At 36.3% G+C, this 21,718-nt stretch overlaps 1 pseudogene; it reads right to left on the bottom strand.

The window, feature by feature from the left end:
- Positions 1-522: 522 nt before the first annotated feature.
- Positions 523-21,718, bottom strand: part of LOC101670693 — a 46,469-nt pseudogene continuing 25,273 nt past the window's right edge.

Here is a 21,718-nt window from a genome sequence, read left to right as displayed (position 1 = left end):
AAATAGGAGTTATTTAATGGCTGTAGAGTTTCAGTTTTGCAAGATGAAAAAGTTCTAGATACCTGTTTTACAACAATATGCATATACTTAAAACTACTGAACTATATATTTAAAAATGGTTAAGATGATGAATTATTTTTTTTAATAGTACCATGCAGTTTTATTAATTATTCAAGTACAGTAGCATCTGGTAAGATCTGGATAGATTGGGGTTTAAAATGAGCAGATATTCAGCATCTAACAGTTTAAAAGAAGCCACTATACACTCTTTTCACAAACATCAAACATGTTTTCACAGAGCTAGTATGGTATTAGCCGCTAACCCAGGATTCCAAGTGTACTAAAGTAGAAAAGAGATGCAACAAGAAAAGTAGTTACTTTAGAAACAAGAAAGTAGTTAGTTTCTAAAGTAACTACATTTAGAAAAAATGCAACATTCAGTTTTTCCCCTTTAGCCCATAAAACAACATCATACTGTCTAGATCTACCCATACAGTCCTACATCAGCTTATAGAATATTTGTCAGGAGGGCAAATGTAAAATGACGCTGACCAGTATAGTCTTTGGATATTTGGGGAAAGGAAGTGGAGAAAGTCGGTTCTCAGAACAAATTAGTGTCATTTTATCAATAGGATCTTTGGATTCTTTGTTTGCCCACACTTCTTCCATGTACTTGTCCTTCTCTCAGAAGCGCTCCAGTTTGGCAGCCATTTATGCCTCCTGATTCTCTTTGTTGGCCTTCATTTTGTGAGTCAGTTTTTCTTCTGCCATTCTACTGAAGTTGTTCTTTTCTTCTGTTGCTTTTTGAAGCACTTCTTTCTCATGCTGTCATTTCTCAGCAAGCTGCTTCAAGACCTCCGCTTTATGGGACTTGTTTTTTTCTTCTGCAGCTTTTGATTTCTTCCAAATTTCCTCTAGAGAAAGATCCTTTTTCCTTGGAGGGGAAAGGGGGAATTCTGGGATGAGTTCTTTTGGTTGAGGGCTGAGAATCAACCCAAAAGCTTGGCCTGAGTCATGTTTCTCCAGTTTTTTCCCTGGGGTATCAGAAGCAGCCACTGTGAATAGCAGACAAGAGACTGGCAGTGGGTTCTACAGAAGCCAGTGTTAAGGAAAACCATGCTCAGTCTGAGCCACCTGGCCATATTCTCCAAGATGGTAAATTTTATGTTAGGTACTTTTTTAATCACAGTTTTAAAAACTGAAAATATGATGTGGTTTTTGAACTCTGTGTAGATTCTGATGTATTGATTAAGGATATACCATAGTTCATTTCATAAATATATAAAGATGCCTTCAAAATTATCTGTTTCCTTCCTCCAGTAGTAGGAGGTATATACTCTTATTCTGAAGGAAGGAAAATATAAACACAAACAAGCAAATTCCTTTCTCCTCCATGTGGTTCATTTCCAAATTGCTTTAGAAATTGACTTAACTAAATGAATCCCCAGCTCTTCCTGATACCAGTTCTTTTAAAGTTAACTTTGAAAGGATCTGGAAAAGGACAGAGTCTATCTTCTGCACCTTACCCCATTAGAAAATTTCTATCACTATGTCTGTGCCCTTCCGTTATAGGTACAGTATAATTTGACAAGTGTTGATTTGTGAAGGAAAGTGAGGAATAATAAAGAAATGCAAGTTGAAAGAAATAAAATCACATCTGATACTTAGAGACATTTAGAAGGCGTTTCTTAACTATTCTACTTAACATGTTTTCTTGACCTTACCGAAGTTGTTTTTCTTTTATTCTACAGCTGAAGATAACTTCATCTTTAGTTTGTTCCTTCCATTCCTTTAGTTCTTTTATGCTTCATTCTTTCGTTCATTTGGCATTTGGTGCCTATAATCATATTATAAGTTTTTTTTAGGTCTTTAGAGTCTTTACAACATCCCTGTGATATAAGGCAATCTGAGATGCAATGCCATACCAGAGAGGAAGAAATGACCAGAGTTATTCTACTGTTAGTGAACGTGAGGGCCTATTGCCTATTTATTTTTGATTGCCCTCTTCTGGAGGTTTCTTCATGGTTTCTTCTGGAGTCTGTACTTCTCAGTTTTCATACTAAGCAATATTGGAACTATTTCATTAGATATTATGAATATTAGAGAGTATGAGGCAGTAGGGAGAGGGTATATTTGTAGTCTTCCAGTAGTGTCTGATCTATCTCTGGTATTTAGAACAGAGAATAAATCTTTTTAGTTATTAGGGATTATTAGTAATATTTCTTGAATGGCCAATGGTGCCATTATGGATACTGCTATTTTAAATGAGATTCCAGAATAGTAAGGTAGAACAGTTTTTTGAATGCCTACTTTTGTTAGATATAGTCGTTTTTTCCCCTATAATGCTATGATGTATGCATAATTTATTATCCTCTTTTATGTGAATAAGAGAATTGAATTTGGGCAACTGCCTCAAGATCATCCAGCCAATAAATGAAAGACGAGGGATCCAAACCTTGGATAATCTGTCTCCAAAGTGTCCCTAAGCTTTCTATGTTGATGATTGGCCAAATTTAAAATACTTACTAGCTACAATTTTATCTCAAGAGGAATAATTTTATGTATGATACCAATCTCACTTCGGGAATGCATAAATGGCACTTTTAACCCTTCTTTCTTGACATAAAGCCATTTTATCTTCATAAAGACATTTGCTTGAAAATGAGCCAATCCAGATTGTAGTGTTTCATCTGTTCAATCCACATTATAGTGGTTTATCTGTTCACATTTTCCTTATTTCTTACCTGAAAGCATAAGCCTTGCTGTGCTGAAAGATGACAAATAAAGAATATAATCAAAACCCAGAAGAGAAATCTAGAGCTAAGAGTCTTTACCAAAACGTTTTGAGTCAAGAGGAATAACATTGAAATTAGTAATGGTTTTTTTACTGACAAACACAGTGTCTGGGCATGTGCATGTAGTGAAAGACATGGTAAAAGCAGGGATATTTTGAGAGTTTGTTAGTGTGCAACACTTAACTTTTGGAAATCATTCTCTAGATCGTATGAAACATTCTTAAGTGTACCCACATGTCTCATTAAATGTAATATCTGTGCAGTGAACAGGATGTAAATGATTTTTATAGTTTTGTTTTTGAAATTATGTTTAGTTCTGATTTCTAAAGAATCATTGTACTTACTAGAGGACTACTTTGAAATGAGACAATCTAACCTACAAATTGTTCTGGGTCCTTAAATTGTTATTAGTATTAAATTTAACAATATATGAAATAAATATGACGTTTATTTTGTGGATTTTGTTTTGTTTTGTTTTGTGTTTGGAGGCAGTAACTTTTGTTTTGCAAGCCAGAACAATGCTTTTTTTAAAGGATCTTTATTGAAATATCATTTACAGGGCACCTGGGTGGCTCAGTGGGTTAAAGCCTCTGCCTTCAGCTCAGGTCATGATCCCAGGGTCCTGGAATCGAGCCCTGCATCCGGCTCTCTGCTCAACTGACTCAACCGAGAGCCTGCTTCCTCCTTTCTCTGTCTCTGCCTGCCTGTCTGCCTACTTGTGATCTCTTGTCTGTCAAATAAATTAATAAAATCTTTTTTTTAATTTATTTTTTATTTTTTTTTTAAGATTTTATTTATTTACTTGAGAGAGAGACAGTGAGAGAGAGCATGAATGAGGAGAAGGTCAGAGAGAGAAGCAGACTCCCCATGGAGCTGGGAGTCCGATGTGGGACTCGATCCTGGGACTCCAGGATCATGACCTGAGCCGAAGGCAGTCGTCCAACCAACTGAGCCACCTAGGCGTCCCAAATTAATAAAATCTTAAAAAAAAAACCATTTACATACAATTCACCCATTACATTGTGCAGTTCAGTAGATTTTTAGTCCACTCACAGATAAATGCTATAGTCACAATAGTAGATTTTAGAGCATTTTTATCACCTCAGAAAGAAACTCCACCCACTTTAGGTATTACTCTCCCTACCTGTTTCCCTTCACTCCCTCTTTAGCCCTAGGCAACGGCTAATCTTTTGATCTCTATAGATTTGTCAGTTCTGGATATTTTATGTAAATGGAGTAATATGCGGTCTTTTGTAACTGGATTCTTCTACTTAGCATAATGTTTTCAAGATTTATCCACGTTGTAGCATGTATCAGTAGTTTGCTACTTAATATGGTTGAATAATATTTCCATTGTATGGATATACCACATTTTGTTTATCAATTCATAAATTGGACTTGTGGGTTATTTCTACCTCTTCCTATAGTGAACAGTATTGCTTAAGTATTTGTTTACAATTACTTCCAATTCTTTTGTGTATATATAAGAAATGGAATTACTGCATCATATGGTTACTCTGCATTTAAATGTTTGAGGAACTGCTATTCCAAAGTGGCTGTACCATTTTACATTCTTACCAGCAGTGTATGAGAGTTCTGATTTTTCCACATCCTTGTCAATGCTTCTTACTGTCTGGCTTTTGATTTAATGTTCTAGTAGGTATGAAGTACTATTTCATGGTTTCAATTTATATTTCTCTGATAACTAATGATGTTGAGCATCTTTTTATAAGCTTGTATATTTTCCTTGGAGAAATGTTTATTTAAACATTTCATCTCCTTTTTTTTTAATGGCTTATCTCTCTAGTATTGAGTTTTTTTTTTTTTAAAGATTTTATTTATTTATTTGACAGACAGAGATCACAAGTAGGCAGAGAGGAAGGCAGAGAGAGAGAGAGGAGGAAGCCGACTCCCTGCTGAGCAGAGAGCCCGATGCGGGACTCGATCCCAGGACCCTGAGATCATGACCTGAGCCGAAGGCAGCGGCTTAACCCACTGAGCCACCCAGGCGCCCTCTAGTATTGAGTTTTAAATGATTTTTTGTATACTTTGTTTTTTGTTTGTTTGTTTGTTTTAAAGATTTTATTTATTTATTTGAGAGAGTGAGTGAGAGGGAACATGAGTGAGGGGACAGAGGGAGAGAGAAGCAGGCTTCCTAATGAGCAGGGAGCCCAGTTTGGGACTTGATCCCAGTACCCTGTGATCATGGCCTGAGCTGAAGGCAGATGTTTAACCAACTGAGCCACCCAGATGCCCCATGTTTACTTTGGATACAAGTCCCTTATCATATATATGATTTATTTTTTTGTCCATCTTGTGGGTTGGCATTTTACTTTGTTGGTAGTATCCTTGGGAGCACAGACATTTCTGATTTTGAAGAAATTTAGTGTATCTATTTTTTTGTTGTTGTTGCTTGTTGCTTGTCATAGCCAAGAATCTTCTCCAAACCCAAGGGGACTTATCCTTTGTTTTCTTTTTAAGTTTTATAATTTTGTAATTATGTTGTTTATCTATTTTGAGCTAATTTTTATGTATATGTAGGGCAAAGGTCCTATGTTTTGCATGTGGCTATCCAGTAATTCCAGCTCCATTTGTTGAAATCTAGCTATTAAGTGGTCTTGGTGCCCTTGTGAAAGATCAGTTGGCCACAGACACGTGATTTTATTTCTTAACTCTTAATTCTATTTCATTCATCTATCTGTTTATCCTTTTGCAAGTACCAAACAAGTACCATTGCCTTGTAGTAAGTTTTAAAATCAGGAAGTATAGGGACGCCTGGGTGGCTCAGTTGGTTAAGCAGCTGCCTTCAGCTCAGGTCATGATCCCAGGGTCCTGGGATCGAGTCCCACATCAGGCTCCTTGCTCGGCAGAGAGGCTGCTTCTCCCTCTGCCTCTGCCTGCCTCTCTGTCTGCCTGTGCTTGCTTGCTCTCTCTCCCTCTGTCTCTGACAAATAAATAAAATCTTAAAAAAAAAAATCAGGAAGTATAAGTCTTCCTACTTTGTTCCTCTTTTTCAAAATTGTTTTGTCTATTCTGGGTCCCGTATAATTATGTGTGAATTTTAAAATCAGTCTGTCAGTTTCTACAAAGAAGTTAGCTGAAATTCTCAAAAACATTGTGTTGAATTTGTAGATCAGTTTGCAGTATATTGCCATGTTAAGTCTTCTAACCCACGATCATGGATTTTTTTTTCCATTATAATTGATTTTTGTATATTGTCTTTATATCCTGAACACTTGCTGAACTCAGTTTTTTAAAGATTTTTAAATTTAAATTTGATTGATTAACATGTGATGTATAATTGGTTTCAAAGGTACAGGCCTGTGATTCCTCAGTGCTCATTATATAGCACCCAGTGCTCATTATTTCACATGCCCTCCTTAATGTTGCTCATCAACCAGTTACCCCATGCCTCCACCCCCTCTCCTCCAACAACCCTCAGTTTGTTTCTTATTATTAAGAGTCTCTTATGTTTGTTTCCCTCTGTGGTTTCATCTTGTTTTATTTTTTCCTCCTTCCCCTATAGATCCTCTGTTTTATTTCTTAAATTCCACATATGGGTGAGATCATATAATTGTCTTTCTCTGATTGACTTATTTTACTTAGCATAATACCATCTAGTTCCATTTCCGTAATTGCAAATGGCAAGATTTCATTTTTCTAATAGCTCTATAATATTCCATTGTATATATATTTATATACTACATCTTCTTTATCCATTCATCTATTAATGAAAATGTGGGCTCTTTCCATAGTTTGGCTATTGTGGATGTAGCTACTATAAATATTGGGGTGCAGGTCCCCCTTTGGGTCACTACAATTGTATCTTTGGGGTAAATACCCAGTAGTGCAGTTGCTGGGTCATAGCATAGCTCTATTTTAAACTTTTTGAGGAATCTACATGGTGTTTTCCATTTCTTTTAGTTTTAATCATTTTTTAGTGCATTCCTTATGATTTCATGTATATAGAATCATGCAGTCTGTAATTGGAGATAGTTTTAACTTCCTCTTTTCTAACCTGGATATATTTTGTTTCTTTTTTTGGCCTAAACTGCCCTGGGTTGAACCTCCAGTACAATGTTGAACAAAAGTGCTGAAAGAAGGCCATTTTCGTCCTGTTACTGATCAAGCAAAAAGAAAGACTAGATGTCCTTCACCCTTAACTATGGGTTAGGGTATCTAGTCTTTTACCCTTAACTATGGTATTAACTATATGTTTTTTAAAGATGACTTTTATCAAGTTGAGGAAGTTCCCTTGTATTCCTTATTTGACTTGTGTCTTTATCATGAAAGTTACTGGACTTTTCAAATGCTCTTCTTGTGTCTGTTGAGATATCATGTGATTTTTATTTTTCATTTTATTGAAATGATATATTACATTAATTGATTTTTCAGATGTTAAACTAACCTCGCATTCCTGGGGTAAATCCCAGTTGTTCATGGTATATAAGTATTCAATTTGCTAGTATTTTGTTGGGGATATTTTTATCCATATTCATAAGAGATACTGGTCTGTAGTTTTTTTTTTTTTTTCTTGTGAGGTCTGTCTGATTTTGTCATCAGGGTAACACAAAGTGATGAGTTAGGAAGTGTCCTCTCCTCTTACATTTTTTGGAAGAATTTGTGAAGAATTCATATTAATTCTTTGGTATAATTCCCGAGTGAAGCCATCTGGGCTTGGCTTTCCTTAGGTAGGTTTTGGTTCATAATTTGTTATCTTAAAGATCTTTTGAGATTGTCTATTTCTTCTTGAGTCAATTCAGTAGTTTGTGTGTTCCTAGAACTTTGTTATTTCATCTAGATTATCTAAGTTATTGGCATACAGTTGTTCATGGTATTCCTTTATTTATTTATTTTTAAAGATTTTATTGATTTATTTGGTAGTGAGAAGAGAGAGAGAGAAAGAGAACGAGTCAGGGAAGGCAAACAGAGAAGCAGGCTCCCAGCTGAGCTAAGAGCCCAATGCAGGGCTCAATCTCAGGACCCTGAGCTGAGGGCAGATGTTTCATGGACTGAGCCACCCAGGTGCCCCAGGGTATTCCTTTATAATATTCTTTTTTCCCTATAAGTTTGGTAGTAATAGCCTCTATTTTATTTCTGACTCTAGTATTTTGAGTTTCTCTATTTTTTTTCTTGGTTGATCTATCTATAGATTTGTCAAAATTGTTAATCTTTATAAAGAACTAGGTTTTGTTTTTATTGATTTTTCAATATTGTTTTTGTATTCCTTATTTCATTAATTCTTGCTCTAATTTTTATTAATAAAATAACTTTAATTTTTTGTTTCCTTTAGATTTTTTTTGCTCTTTTTCTAGTGTTTTAAGGTGGAAGTTTAGGTGTATTATTTGAGATCTTTCTTTTTTTAATATTTTATTTATTTATTTGACAGAGAGAGACATAGTGAAAGAGGGAGCACAAGCAGGGGCAGAGTTAGAGGGAGAAGCAGGCTTCCCACCAAGCAGGGAGCCTGATGCAGGGCTGGATCCCAGGACTCTGGGATCATGACCTGATCCATAGGAAGATACTTAATGACTGAGCCACCCAGGCACCCCTTTTCTTTCTACATAGTAAGCATTTACAGATATAAAAATTTCAATAAGCATGACTTTAGCTAAATCCCACATGTTTTGTATGCTGTGTCTTTATTTTCCTTTATCTCAAAATATTTTGTTTTCTTATTTGATTTCTTCATTGAGCCATTGATTGTTTGGATGTTGCTTAATTTCCATAGATTTTCCTAATCTTTTTCTGTTGTTCTACTTTCATCCTATTTTGATTGGAAAACCCACTCTATTATTTCTCTCCTTTAAAATTTTTGAGATTTGTTTTATGGACTAGCATATGATCTAGCCTGTCTTCCACATGTGTTTAAGAAGAATGTATATTCTGTCATTGTTGGATGACATATAGGTCATATAGGTATCATATAGGTATCTGTTAAGTTTATTTGATTTATAGTGTTGTTCCACTCTTTTATTTGCTTGTTAATCTGCATAGGTGCTCTATCCATTATTATAATTTGAAGTCTCCAACTATTGCTGAATTGTCTTTCCTTTCCTAGCATTCAGCAAATAACTTTTATAATCTCACTTTTTTAAGGTACTCAGTTATCACAGGCCAAGATCACTATGCCTCTGGTGCTCAGTGAGGAAAATGGTGCAAGGCAAAAAGTCTTCACTGACAAGGTCTGAATGTTTTGACAGATATGAACTTATTTTGTCAAGATTATTTACTCTGGATTTGGACCCAGACCTCTGGATTTCCAATGATCTAATTTCCAGTGATTGAGGGAGGATGGGGGCTAAATTCATTCTAAAGAGAAAGATTGTTTTTAGCTTACCAAATGTTAAAAACAAGGAGAAATTCATTTTATTAACTGGGGGTAAAAAGAGAGTCTGATTTCTTCCTTATTATGTGTAGAGGCAACAAAACAAGAAAGGAATAAGAAATAATTACAGAGTAATGTAATTTATTGTTAGTGGGGGAAACTGAGTAACTTACTGAGAAACTATTTGCTTCCATTAAACCCACTTACCTTAGAGCCGCGATTGCTGAACTTATTTCTCAAGATGTATGGTAATGAAAACACCCCTGGTCAAAGACACTCTGTTTTTAAATGGGCCTTCTATCCTGAATTTTTTTTCCACTTAGCTTTCCATATGAGTGAGGCATAGTTACCTCTTTTATGATTATCCCTTGAAATTACCATAAGACCTATGTCTGGACATCCTGATGAAGTCCTTTCTTTCTTCAGGGAGTAGTACTCTTGTTCCTTTAGCTAACTATCATCAAAGATGTCCCCAGATAAAAGGCTGGATCCCTAAGCGTTTGCCAAAGAGAAGAAAAAATGGAGGATGTAATGCCATATTTCTGTCATCCTTTATTTCCATCCATAAAATGTTCCATCTGTTTATACTGAAGAAAAGAGTGAGTTCAAGGCATCATTTCATAGTGGCTTTACTGTGTACCCCTAACATGGCGTTGTGTCTTGATAACATGACAGAAACTTTGCTTGCGGCATTTGAAGTGGGAGTGCTGCAGATGAATGCTTCGTCACTAACTCTGTCAAAGGGCTTGTGGAAAAATACTGTGGACTTTATGAATTTCTTTTTAATATATTAGTGTTTAATAATACAGCTATAATCAATGAGTAATAATGCTTAACAGACTTTAACTTCCTAGTAATAATTTTTTAAGCTTAAAAAAAAAGAATCTAATAAGAGTAGAATATATGACAAGTTAAGTTTTGCCTAGAAGTTACTGTGAGGTAAAGACCTTAAGTAATGAGGCCCTACTTAGGTTGGGCCAGTCAGAGAAGGACACTACAGGGGAATATCTGTCCCACCAGGAGGCATTAAGAAAAATTTAAGTGCTGAGGGTTTTGCACAAAGTGACAGAATAGAGAGTAAGTGATGTTTGGAGGGGGCCAAAGAAAACTTTTCTTATTCATAAATTTGCCTACAGCTAACTCTGCCCTGTTGACATTAAACTGGGCATCACCAATTTCTGGATCTTAAGACATATAAAAGTAAAAATGTTATGTATTACCTAATTAATTTTTAAATAACAGCATTTATTATTTTGGGACACTTTCTCAGATTGCATCAACCCATGACAGCAAGTAATGGTGGACATTTATCACTTTTAATGATCCAAATTAGCACTCCCTGTACTTCCTATACTGTTCCCCAGAGTTACTCAGAATAAATCCTTGGGAATGCAGAAATTCTATAGAACATTTACTTCGAAGTGCTTGTAGGACTTCCTGATTTGATACATAAGCCTTTGGAAACTTAGCAATCTTTATAAACAGTTTTATTGCCCCAAATGAAACAATAATTCCAGAGGGAGTGTTTTTTTGGGGTTTCTGATTACACTCAGAGTTACCAGAGAGGTGCTATTGATCACGGAGATTAAAAAAATAATAATAACAAAAGCTCTGTTTCTGGAGCCCCAACCTCTGTTAGAACAGTTTGTCCTACATCTAGAGGCCTCAAGGAATGAAAGACTGGGCCTCTGGGCTTTGTCTCCAGAGTCCTAACCCACGTTAGGAGTGAAAGATGATCACAGGAAGTGTATGTGGAAGTGAACTATCATGTGCATGTTGGAAGGAAGAAGCAAGGAGGAAAGAGTGGAGGGAGCCAATTCCAGATCTTGCATGACTTTAAAGCTTGAACCTTTATTGAGTAAGTTAAAGCCAAATCCTCAACCTCAAAATCTCAAATGCCCTTTGAGTTGCTTAGGACTTTGCTTAGAATGTCAAGAATAAGAGAAAAGAAATCTCAGCCACTGTGCCTGCTCGTGCTTCATTCTTATTTCCTCATATCCAAGATCTGAGGGATTATTTTTATGCTGGGTTAAGGTCAGAGATAGTTTTAGGCCTGAGCTGCTTTCCATCTGCCCCTCCTGGGCTTCTTTCACCCCATTATCCATCTTGGGTCTTTCTCGATGTTAATCTTCCCCTTTGGGGCAGTAAAGAGAGAATTGATCCCTCTGGCTTTATTTATTTATTTATTTATTTTTTAATGAAAAAAAGTTATTTGTTTGACAGAGAGAGAGAGATCACAAGTAGGCAGAGAGGCAGGCAGGAAGAAGGCTCTCTGCTGAGCAAAGAGCCCAATGTGGGGCTCATCCCAGGACCCCGGATCATGACCTGAGCTGAAGGCAGAGGCTTTAACCCATTGAGCCACCCAGGCGCCCTCCTCTGGCATGTTTTATAATCCCTTTGTTTCTCTCTGAGAATCAAATGAAGGGAATGAACTTTGATCCCCTTTAAAAATCATTTTCCTCTCCCCTCTCTCATCTGTCCCTTCCCTCCTAACCCTTTCCCACAATGATGGTAATCTTTAATTATAATATTGATCTGAAAGTGAATACTGGAGGATGCCATTATAGCACCGATCTACTGAAGATCTTGTTCTTCCTGAACTTGGGTGAAATCAAGGGAGGCCTCTGCAAGGTCATATCTCTGTTGCCATAGAAACTGAGAGGAGAAAGTTGTTTCAAATATTACAAAAAGGCAGTTTGGGGTTGATATATTTTTTCCCATGTTATGCTTTTAAGAAATCATATTATTCTTATGCTTTGCAGATGAGAAAATTGAGTCTGAGCCAGGTTAAGAAACTTGCCTGATGTCTCAAAATGGCACAACTCAGGCTTATTGATTGGACTAGCTTTCTTTCCACTACGCCATGGCTACTACTTAACAGTTTATTATTTTATGTTTTGTTTATTTTTATAAAAGGTTGTGGCCAAGAGAATTTCCCAATCATAATGTATGAAGTTAGTCTGATTCAAGTTAGAAGAATGAAGTCTCGAGAATATTTCCTAAGAGAAAAAGAAGAGAAAGGAAGAAAAAAATTTAGATTAGGTATTATATATCAAGGACTATTTATAATAAAGAGCGAGTGGATACTACATGGTTGTTTTATTAAATACAGAGTCAATTTAAAGATCTACAGGGACTCACGGAAAGAAAAGTGTTGTGTCATTGGATTAGAAAAGAGCTCTCACATGAATACAGTGTGTTTTTGTATATTTGGTTTCTTTTGATCTTATTTTGGTTTGTCAAATACAGTACAACTAAATGAACAACTTCTGGTAAATGATTTATAAGGAGTAGGGTATAACAAATGATAATGATTATGAAAAATGTCCTTTAGTAAGATGAGTTTAGGAGCACAAGCACTTGCCTTTCTTCTCTTCTACAACCAACTTCCCTCCTTCATCCTGAATTGCTGTCTGAAAGGACAGAACCATTATGTATTTCTACTGATTGTATATGTGGGTACTACATCACTTTCTTGCTAACACTGCATACTGTTGATTCCTTTATAAAATTTAAGCACTCAAATATGGTAAAATTAAATCTTAATTTATAGTTTCCTGATTACCAATGAGTTTGAGTCTATTTTCTGATAATAGTAATAGTAACTATGTTTATTGAGTGGATATACTATAACAATTATGAGTTAGAATATCTGATCCTTACATTGTAGATCAAAAGGCATATAAGGATCAATGACTTGTCCAAAATCACTCAGCTAGGAAGTGATAACCTAGACTTGAATCCAGATTATCTGAGTTAAGAGCCTCATACTCTATTTTTTTTTAAAGATTTTACTTATTTTTTGACATAGAGAGAAAGAGAGTGAGAGAGAGAGAGAGAGAGCACAAGCAGGGGGAGCTGTAGGCAGGCAAAGGGAGGGGGAGAAGCAGGCTCCCTGCTGAGCAAGGATCCCGATTCAGGGCTCTATCCCAAGACCGTGATATCATGACCTGAGTCGAAGGCAGCCACTTAACTGATTGAGCCACCCAGGTGCCTCGGAGCCTCATACTCTTAAGAGTTATGAGTTTTGTTACATTTTTTCATTTGTTTATTGTTCATGTGGATTTCCTTTTATGTGATGATCTATTTTTCAGATCCCTTGTCCTTTGCTTTATTTACATAGCCACTTGATGATGAAATTGTATTACCTAATGAGAGTGACTTTTTTTTGTCGTTGTTGTGTTTCCAATGCCTTGGACCTATAGCATATCAAAAGACCCAACTTGCAGCAGATCAACAGGAAATGACTTTAATAATTTTTAGAAATTCTTAGACTTGTAAAATGATGTAGCGAACCATTAGGGACTATTTCGTGTTTTGTTATGAGAATGGAGAAATTTCTGAGTCTTCATCTTCAGTGCTTAAAAATAGTAATTTAAAATGTTTATTTTATTTTAAAAATGAATATTTAGTGTTTAGGCCTACTTAAGACATTCCTAAATTAAGCACTTAAAAAACCCAACTTTTAATTTTATTTTTTTCCAAGGAGATGTAGTTGCCAAGGGTATTTTAATCTATGAGAATATTGCACAATTTTAATTGGCAGAAAACATTTGTACCAACCAAGTTAAAAATTGCTTGAGAGAGGCTTCCAAAAAAATTGTCAATCTGAGATGTTGACTTCCTTTTTTCCTGTTGAAATAGTGAAGGTCACACATTCCACTTAGTATGTTTTGGTTAGTTTTACAAAAATGAATACAGACCAACTTCTGCTCTTTCTTTTAATTTTTCTGGATTAATTTGTTCACAGAGTTTTTGCCTTCAGTTAAATTCTTTATTTAACTATTTATTAAAGGAATACAGAGAAGTTATGTGCTTGACTTCAGTAACATAAACCAGCCAGAATAAAAACACACACACACACACACACACAGTCACTGACACAACACATTGTGTTTGGTGAATATTCAGATATTCTTCTCAGTTGTTTTAATAGTATAATTTCAGTTGTCGTATAATTCTAGATTCAAATGGGAAGTAGAATGAAACCAATGCTCAAGTATTGGCTAACCATGGACATTTCTTTGGAAATATTTAGTTCACGTTATTGCTATCATGTTTGTGCCATGCCTGCCCTGAAAACATGTGAAAGACTGAACGATTTGCTTGGCTGGTATCGCCAACACTGGATGTTGGCCAAACTGAGAATGAATTAATTTCCTTTGCATTCATGAGAATGGCTACACAGCCTAGGATTGTCTCTTGCTTTTTCAAAACTTTCATTGCTCATTTTCGCACTATGTTTTGATGTAGTCTGTGGAAGCAAGTGGGAAAAGGTTGCACAGAGGTAGGGAAAGAGTCAGCCTATAAGCCACTAAGGCAGCTGTTTCCTTTCTTACCCATTTTCTGTCTTAGCCTATGACTGGTTCAGATTGTTGGAATGTTTCCCTTCATTTCTCAAAACCTACCCCTTTCCCCATTTAGCTTCTCACCAAGAGACTATGCCCCATATGCTCTTATGAAATGCTTTAGGATTCTTCTAAACACAAGGCATATTTTACTGCATAACCATCTCTGTCCTCTTTTATCTTTTCTATTAGCATTGAAGCAGAAAAATAAGAAAAAAACAAACTAAGTATGTAGCAAGCAGGTTTTTTAGTCACATTTTGATTTATTCATTTATTTTTTTTAGCTTCATTACAGTAGAATTGACAAAATTTTAAGGTATTTAAAGTGTACATTATGGTGATTTGATATACATATGCATTATGTAAGTAACATTTTATCTTTAAATCACATTTTATCTGTAACTATTAAAACTGTGAGAAAAGCCACAAAAATGGTTTTATGCTTGCTTTCAGACCAAGAGAAAAGGGCAAATGCTGTGAGATTGCTATTTCTTTCATTTGGCCAGAGAAAAGCCCTAGGCAGAAACAAAAGACAGTACCAAAAGTAGAAGTAGCTTGGCTAATTCTCCAGGGTTTCAGGAGATAAGGAAGGGGTGACAGGGTACTGGCCAAGACGGTCACCTTATTTATCATCACTCCAGTTCTCAAGAACCTCATTAAGCCATGTTCTGTTGGAGCCCCACCTCAGGCCATAAGAACTGCATCATAAACTTGGATATAGGGAGTGTAGAGAAGTCTTGGGGAACAAATGGATGGAGCCACAGCGGAGTCTACTATGTTGGTATGTTTTGTTTGGTGAATACGTCTGGTTGCCTGCCTTCCTTCCTTCCTTCCTTCCTTCCTTTCTTTCTCCCTTATTTCCTTCCTTCCTTATTTCTTTACTCTTTTGTTCATTTATTTCTCTGTTTCTTTAATTAGAAGGTTTTCAGGTGTGGAGTCTTCAGTTTACCACTGATCCCACCACTGCCTGTTACTAAATACATAACAGTTTCAGTTATTTATCTTGGCTGCCCAATCATGAAGACATTTATGATCCTGATTACAGTCCCATAGCTGAAATGAAGTACAGGGAGATGTGTTTTTACTTCTTCCCAGGAGTTTGGTAGAGTGAGGCCTTTTATGGCTAGGTCTTAGGAGAAAGAGGAAGGGGCTTCTCCAAAGCTCTATAAATGTTTTTATGGTTTAAAAATTTTTTTTTGACTTCATTTCTAAAGCTAGTTGCATAGATTGTATTCTCCATCATTGTTTACTTTTTAATACACAGGCCTTCATTTTGCTCTGTACTGACAGTGTTCATGCTGAAATGCTGAAAACAGTTGCCTACAGGAATGTGTGTGTGTGTGTGTGTGTGTGTGTGTGTGTGTGTATTTATTGTTCCTTTGAAAGATCAGTAACAACAAAGTAGAGAAAATTCTGACACATACCTACACCCACATAAAAGTTAAAAATAGAGCTACTATGCAACCCAGCAATTGCACTGCTAGGTACTTACCCAAAGAATAAAAAAACACTGATTTGAGGGGGTACATGCACTCCTATGTTTATAGCAGCATTATCTGCAATACCCAAATTATGGAAGGAGCCCAAGTGTCCATTGAGTGATGAATGGGAAAAGAAGTTGTGGTGTGTTACTCAGGTATCAGAAAGAATGAAATGTTGCCATTTGAAATTATGTAGATGGAGCTAGAGTGTATTATGCTAAGCGAAACAAGTCTCTCAGAGAAAGACAAATACCATATGATTTCACTCATATGTAGAATTTAAGTAACAAAACAGATGAACAGAGGGGAAGGGGGGGAAGAGAGGGAGGCAAACCATAAGAAACTCTTCACTATACAGAATTAACTGAGGGGTGGTGGGTATTAAGGAGGCCACTTATGAAGATGAACACTGTTATATGTGATGGATCACTAAATTCTACTCTTGAAACCAGTATTACACTATGTGTTAACTAACTAGAATTTAAATAAAAACTTGAACCAAGCAAAAATATAGCTTAGCTTTTCAATTGAGAATTCATTTGTTGAAACAAAAGACTTCCTTTATTGAAAGTTGTATTTTTAAGTTTGATTTATTTACATGTTAGTAAATGAAAAGACTATTTTTTAAATTAGGATTTCAAATACATTGCCTATAATTGTTGATATGAAACAAAAGTATTACTACTGTAAGGAATTTCAGACTTTGACCTTATTCTCATCGTACATGGCAATGTATTATATTTTCTCTTTGCTGTTGGCTTTTATTGGTAGTTTCTGTGGATGGTGTGACTACTTGGCTCTAAAGAATCAAAAACTGAAAGAAAAAAGAAAGACAACATAGAAGGGTCCAAGAAGAGGAGTTTTTCTTTTTCTTGTTAATTTTCCTGTAGAATCAACCAACCAGTGACCTGTCTAATTTCTGGGGAGGAGTTACGAAAGAGCTAGACATAGATTGAAGAAAAATATCCGATAAAAAATAGATCAACAAATTTAGTGTTTCAAATGAAAATGACATTTAATAAAAATCGTTTGTTGTCATGTGAATGATATTCTGTGGAAATAAGTAAGAAGTGAAAAATGGTTATGATGGTAAATAAATTATGTGTATTTTACTGCAATTAAAAATGGAAGGAAAGAGAAATCAGTAAGAAGTGAGAAAAGTCGGGACACCTGGGTGGCTCAGTTGGTTAAGCAGCTGCCTTCGGCTCAGGTCATGATCCCAGCATCCTGGGATCGAGTCCCGCATCGGGCTCCTTGCTCGGCAGGGAGCCTGCTTCTCCCTCTGCCTCTGCCTGCCATTCTGTCTGCCTGTGCTCGCTTTCTCCCCCCCCCTCTGATAAATAAATAAAATCTTTAAAAAAATATGAAAAAGGAAAATTATTTAAAAAAAGAAGTGAGAAAAGTTATGAATTGTGATTTGATAGAACTTTAGTTTCCAAAGATCACAATTTTAAGTATGAGAATGGCTATTCAAATAAAGCTAATTGGCATGTGTTTAAAATCTTCAGTGTCAACTACAGTTGAGTTTGGGTATTTTTCCCCTTTATTTTTTTATTTTTAAATTTTTATTATTGTTATTTTTTATTATGTTATGTTACTCACCATACAGTATGTCATTAGTTTTTGATGTAGTGACCCAGTGCTCCATGCAATATGTGCCTTCCTTAATACCCATCACTGGGCCAACCCATCCCCCCATTCCCCTCCCCTCCACAATGCTGTTTGTTTCTTGGAGTCTACAATCTTTCATGGTTCATCCCCCACTCCGACTTCCCCCTCTTCATTTTTTCCTTCCCTCTCCTAATGTCCTTCCTGCTATTCCTAATATTCCACAAGTAGGGGAAACCATATGTTAATTGACTTTCTCTGCTTGACTTATTTCACTCAGCATAATTTCCTCCAGTTCCATTCATGTTGATGCAAAAGTTGGGTATTCATCATTTCTGATGGCTGAGTAATATTCCATTGTATATATGGACCATATCTTCTTTATCCTTTCATCTTTTTTTTTTTTATTTTTTTTTTATTTTTTTTTTTTTACTGTTTTTTTTTTTTTTTATTAATTTTTTATTTTTTATAAACATATATTTTTATCCCCAGGGGTACAGGTCTGTGAATCACCAGGTTTACACACTTCACAGCACTCACCAAAGTACATACCCTCCCCAATGTCCATAATCCCACCCCCTTCTCCCAAACCCCCTCCCCCCGGCAACCCTCAGTTTGTTTTGTGAGATTAAGAGTCACTTATGGTTTGTCTCCCTCCCAATCCCATCTTGTTTCATTTATTCTTTTTCTACCCACTTAAGCCTCCATGTTGCATCACCACTTCCTCATATCAGGGAGATCATATGATAGTTGTCTTTCTCTGCTTGACTTATTTCGCTAAGCATGATACGCTCTAGTTCCATCCATGTTGTTGCAAATGGCAAGATTTCATTTCTTTTGATGGCTGCATAGTATTCCATTGTGTATATATACCACATCTTCTTGATCCATTCATCTGTTGATGGACATCTAGGTTCTTTCCATAGTTTGGCTATTGTGGACATTGCTGCTATAAACATTCGGGTGCATGTGTCCCTTTGGATCACTACATTTGTATCTTTAGGGTAAATACCCAATAGTGCAATTGCTGGGTCATAGGGCAGTTCTATTTTCAACATTTTGAGGAACCTCCATGCTGTTTTCCAGAGTGGCTGCACCAGCTTGCATTCCCACCAACAGTGTAGGAGGGTTCCCCTTTCTCCGCATCCTCGCCAGCATCTGTCATTTCCTGACTTGTTGATTTTATCCATTCTGACTGGTGTGAGGTGATATCTCATTGTGGTTTTGATTTGTATTTCCCTGATGCCGAGTGATATGGAGCACTTTTTCATGTGTCTGTTCGCCATCTGGATGTCTTCTTTGCAGAGATGTCTGTTCATGTCTTCTGCCCATTTCTTGATTGGATTATTTGTTCTTTGGGTGTTGAGTTTGCTAAGTTCTTTATAGATTCTGGACACTAGTCCTTTATCTGATATGTCGTTTGCAAATATCTTCTCCCATTCTGTCAGTTGTCTTTTGATTTTGTTAACTGTTTCCTTTGCTGTGCAAAAGCTTTTGATCTTGATGAAATCCCAGTAGTTCATTTTTTCCCTTGCTTCCCTTGCCTTTTGCGTTGTTCCTAGGAAGATGTTGCTGCGGCAGAGGTCGAAGAGGTTGCTGCCCGTGTTCTCCTCAAGGATTTTGATGGATTCCTTTCGCACATTGAGGTCCTTCATCCATTTTGAGTCTATTTTTGTGTGTGGTGTAAGGAAATGGTCCAATTTCATTTTTCTGCATGTGGCTGTCCAATTTTCCCAGCACCATTTATTGAAAAGGCTGTCTTTTTTCCATTGGACATTCTTTCCTGCTTTGTCGAAGATTAGTTGACCGTAGATTTGAGGGTCTATTTCTGGGCTCTCTATTCTGTTCCATTGATCTATGTGTCTGTTTTTGTGCCAGTACCATGCTGTCTTGATGATGACAGCTTTGTAATAGAGCTTGAAGTCCGGAATTGTGATGCCACCAACGTTGGCTTTCTTTTTCAATATCCCTTTGGCTATTCGAGGTCTTTTCTGGTTCCATATAAATTTTAGAATTATTTGTTCTATTTCTTTGAAAAAGATGGATGGTACTTTGATAGGAATTGCATTAAATGTGTAGATTGCTTTAGGTAGCATAGACATTTTCACAATATTTATTCTTCCAATCCAGGAGCATGGAACATTTTTCCATTTCTTTGTGTCTTCCTCAATTTCTTTCATGAGTACTTTATAGTTTTCTGAGTATAGATTCTGTGTCTCTTTGGTTAGGTTTATTCCTAGGTATCTTATGGTTTTGGATGCAATTGTAAATGGGATTGACTCCTTAATATCTCTTTCTTCTGTCTTGCTGTTGGTGTAGAGAAATGCAACTGATTTCTGTGCATTGATTTTATATCCTGACACTTTACTGAATTCCTGTATAAGTTCTAGCAGTTTTGGAGTGGAGTCTTTTGGGTTTTCCACATATAGTATCATATCATCTGCAAAGAGTGATAATTTGACTTCTTCTTTGCCGATTTGGATGCCTTTAATTTCCTTTTGTTGTCTGATTGCTGAGGCTAGGACCTCTAGTACGATGTTGAATAGCAGTGGTGATAATGGACATCCCTGCCGTGTTCCTGACCTTAGCGGAAAAGCTTTCAGTTTTTCTCCATTGAGAATGATATTTGCACATGGAACATTCTCCAGAATAGATCACATCCTCGGTCCTAAATCAGGACTCAACCAGTATCAAAAGATTGGGATCATTCCCTGCATATTTTCAGACCACAATGCTCTAAAGCTAGAACTCAACCACAAAAGGAAGTTTGGAAAGAACCCAAATACATGGAGACTAAACAGTATCCTTCTAAAGAATGAATGGGTCAACCGGGAAATTAAAGAAGAATTGAAAAAAAAAAATCATGGAAACAAATGATAATGAAAATACAACGGTTCAAAATCTGTGGGACACAACAAAGGCAGTCCTGAGAGGAAAATATATAGCGGTACAAGCCTTTCTCAAGAAACAAGAAAGGTCTCAGGTACACAACCTAACCCTACACCTAAAGGAGCTGGAGAAAGAACAAGAAAGAAACCCTAAGCCCAGCAGGAGAAGAGAAATCATAAAGATCAGAGCAGAAATCAATGAAATAGAAACCAAAAAAACAATAGAACAAATCAACGAAACTAGGAGCTGGTTCTTTGAAAGAATTAATAAAATTGATAAACCCCTGGCCAGACTTATCAAAAAGAAAAGAGAAAGGACCCAAATAAATAAAATCATGAATGAAAGAGGAGAGATCACAACTAACACCAAAGAAATACAAACTATTATAAGAACATACTATGAGCAACTCTACGGCAATAAATTTGACAATCTGGAAGAAATGGATGCATTCCTAGAAACATATAAACTACCACAACTGAACCAAGAAGAAATAGAAAGCCTGAACAGACCCATAACCAGTAAGGAGATTGAAACAGTCATTAAAAATCTCCAAACAAACAAAAGCCCAGGGCCAGACGGCTTCCCGGGGGAATTCTACCAAACATTTAAAGAAGAACTAATTCCTATTCTCCTGAAACTGTTCCAAAAAATAGAAATGGAAGGAAAACTTCCAAACTCATTTTATGAGGCCAGCATCCTTTCATCTTTTGACAGTACCATGTTGTCTTGGTGATCAAAACTTTGTAATAAAGCTTGAAATCAGGCAATGTGATGCCCCCAGATTTGTTTTTCTTTTTCAACATTTTCTTGGTGTTTTAGGTCTTTTCTGGTTCCATACAAATTTTAGGATTGATTGTTCCAGCACTTTGAAAAATGCCAGTGGTATTTTGATTGGGATGCGTTGAAAGTGTAGATTGTTCTGGGCAGCATAGACATTTTAACAATGTTTATTCCAAGGTATCTTATGGTTTTTGGTGCCATTGTAAATGGAATCGATTCTCTGATTTCCCTTTCTAGAATTTTATTGTTAGTCTGTAAGAAAGCTACTGATTTCTGTGCATTGATTTTGTATCCTGTCACATTACTGAATTGCTGTATGAGTTCTAGTAATTTGGGGGTGGAGTCTTTTGGGTTTTCCACGTAAAGTATCATGTCATCTGTGAAGAGAGAGAGTCTGACTTCTTCTTTGCCAATTTGAATACTTTTATTTCTTTTTGTTGTCTGATTACTGTTGCTAGAACTTCTAGTACTATGTTGAACAGTAGTGGC

This window comes from Mustela putorius, unplaced genomic scaffold (genome assembly GCF_011764305.1).
Source record: "Mustela putorius furo isolate JIRA1106 unplaced genomic scaffold, ASM1176430v1.1 tig00003869_pilon_pilon_pilon, whole genome shotgun sequence".
NCBI classification, from domain to species: Eukaryota; Metazoa; Chordata; class Mammalia; order Carnivora; family Mustelidae; genus Mustela; species Mustela putorius.
This window is presented reverse-complemented; position numbering and strand designations above follow the sequence as displayed.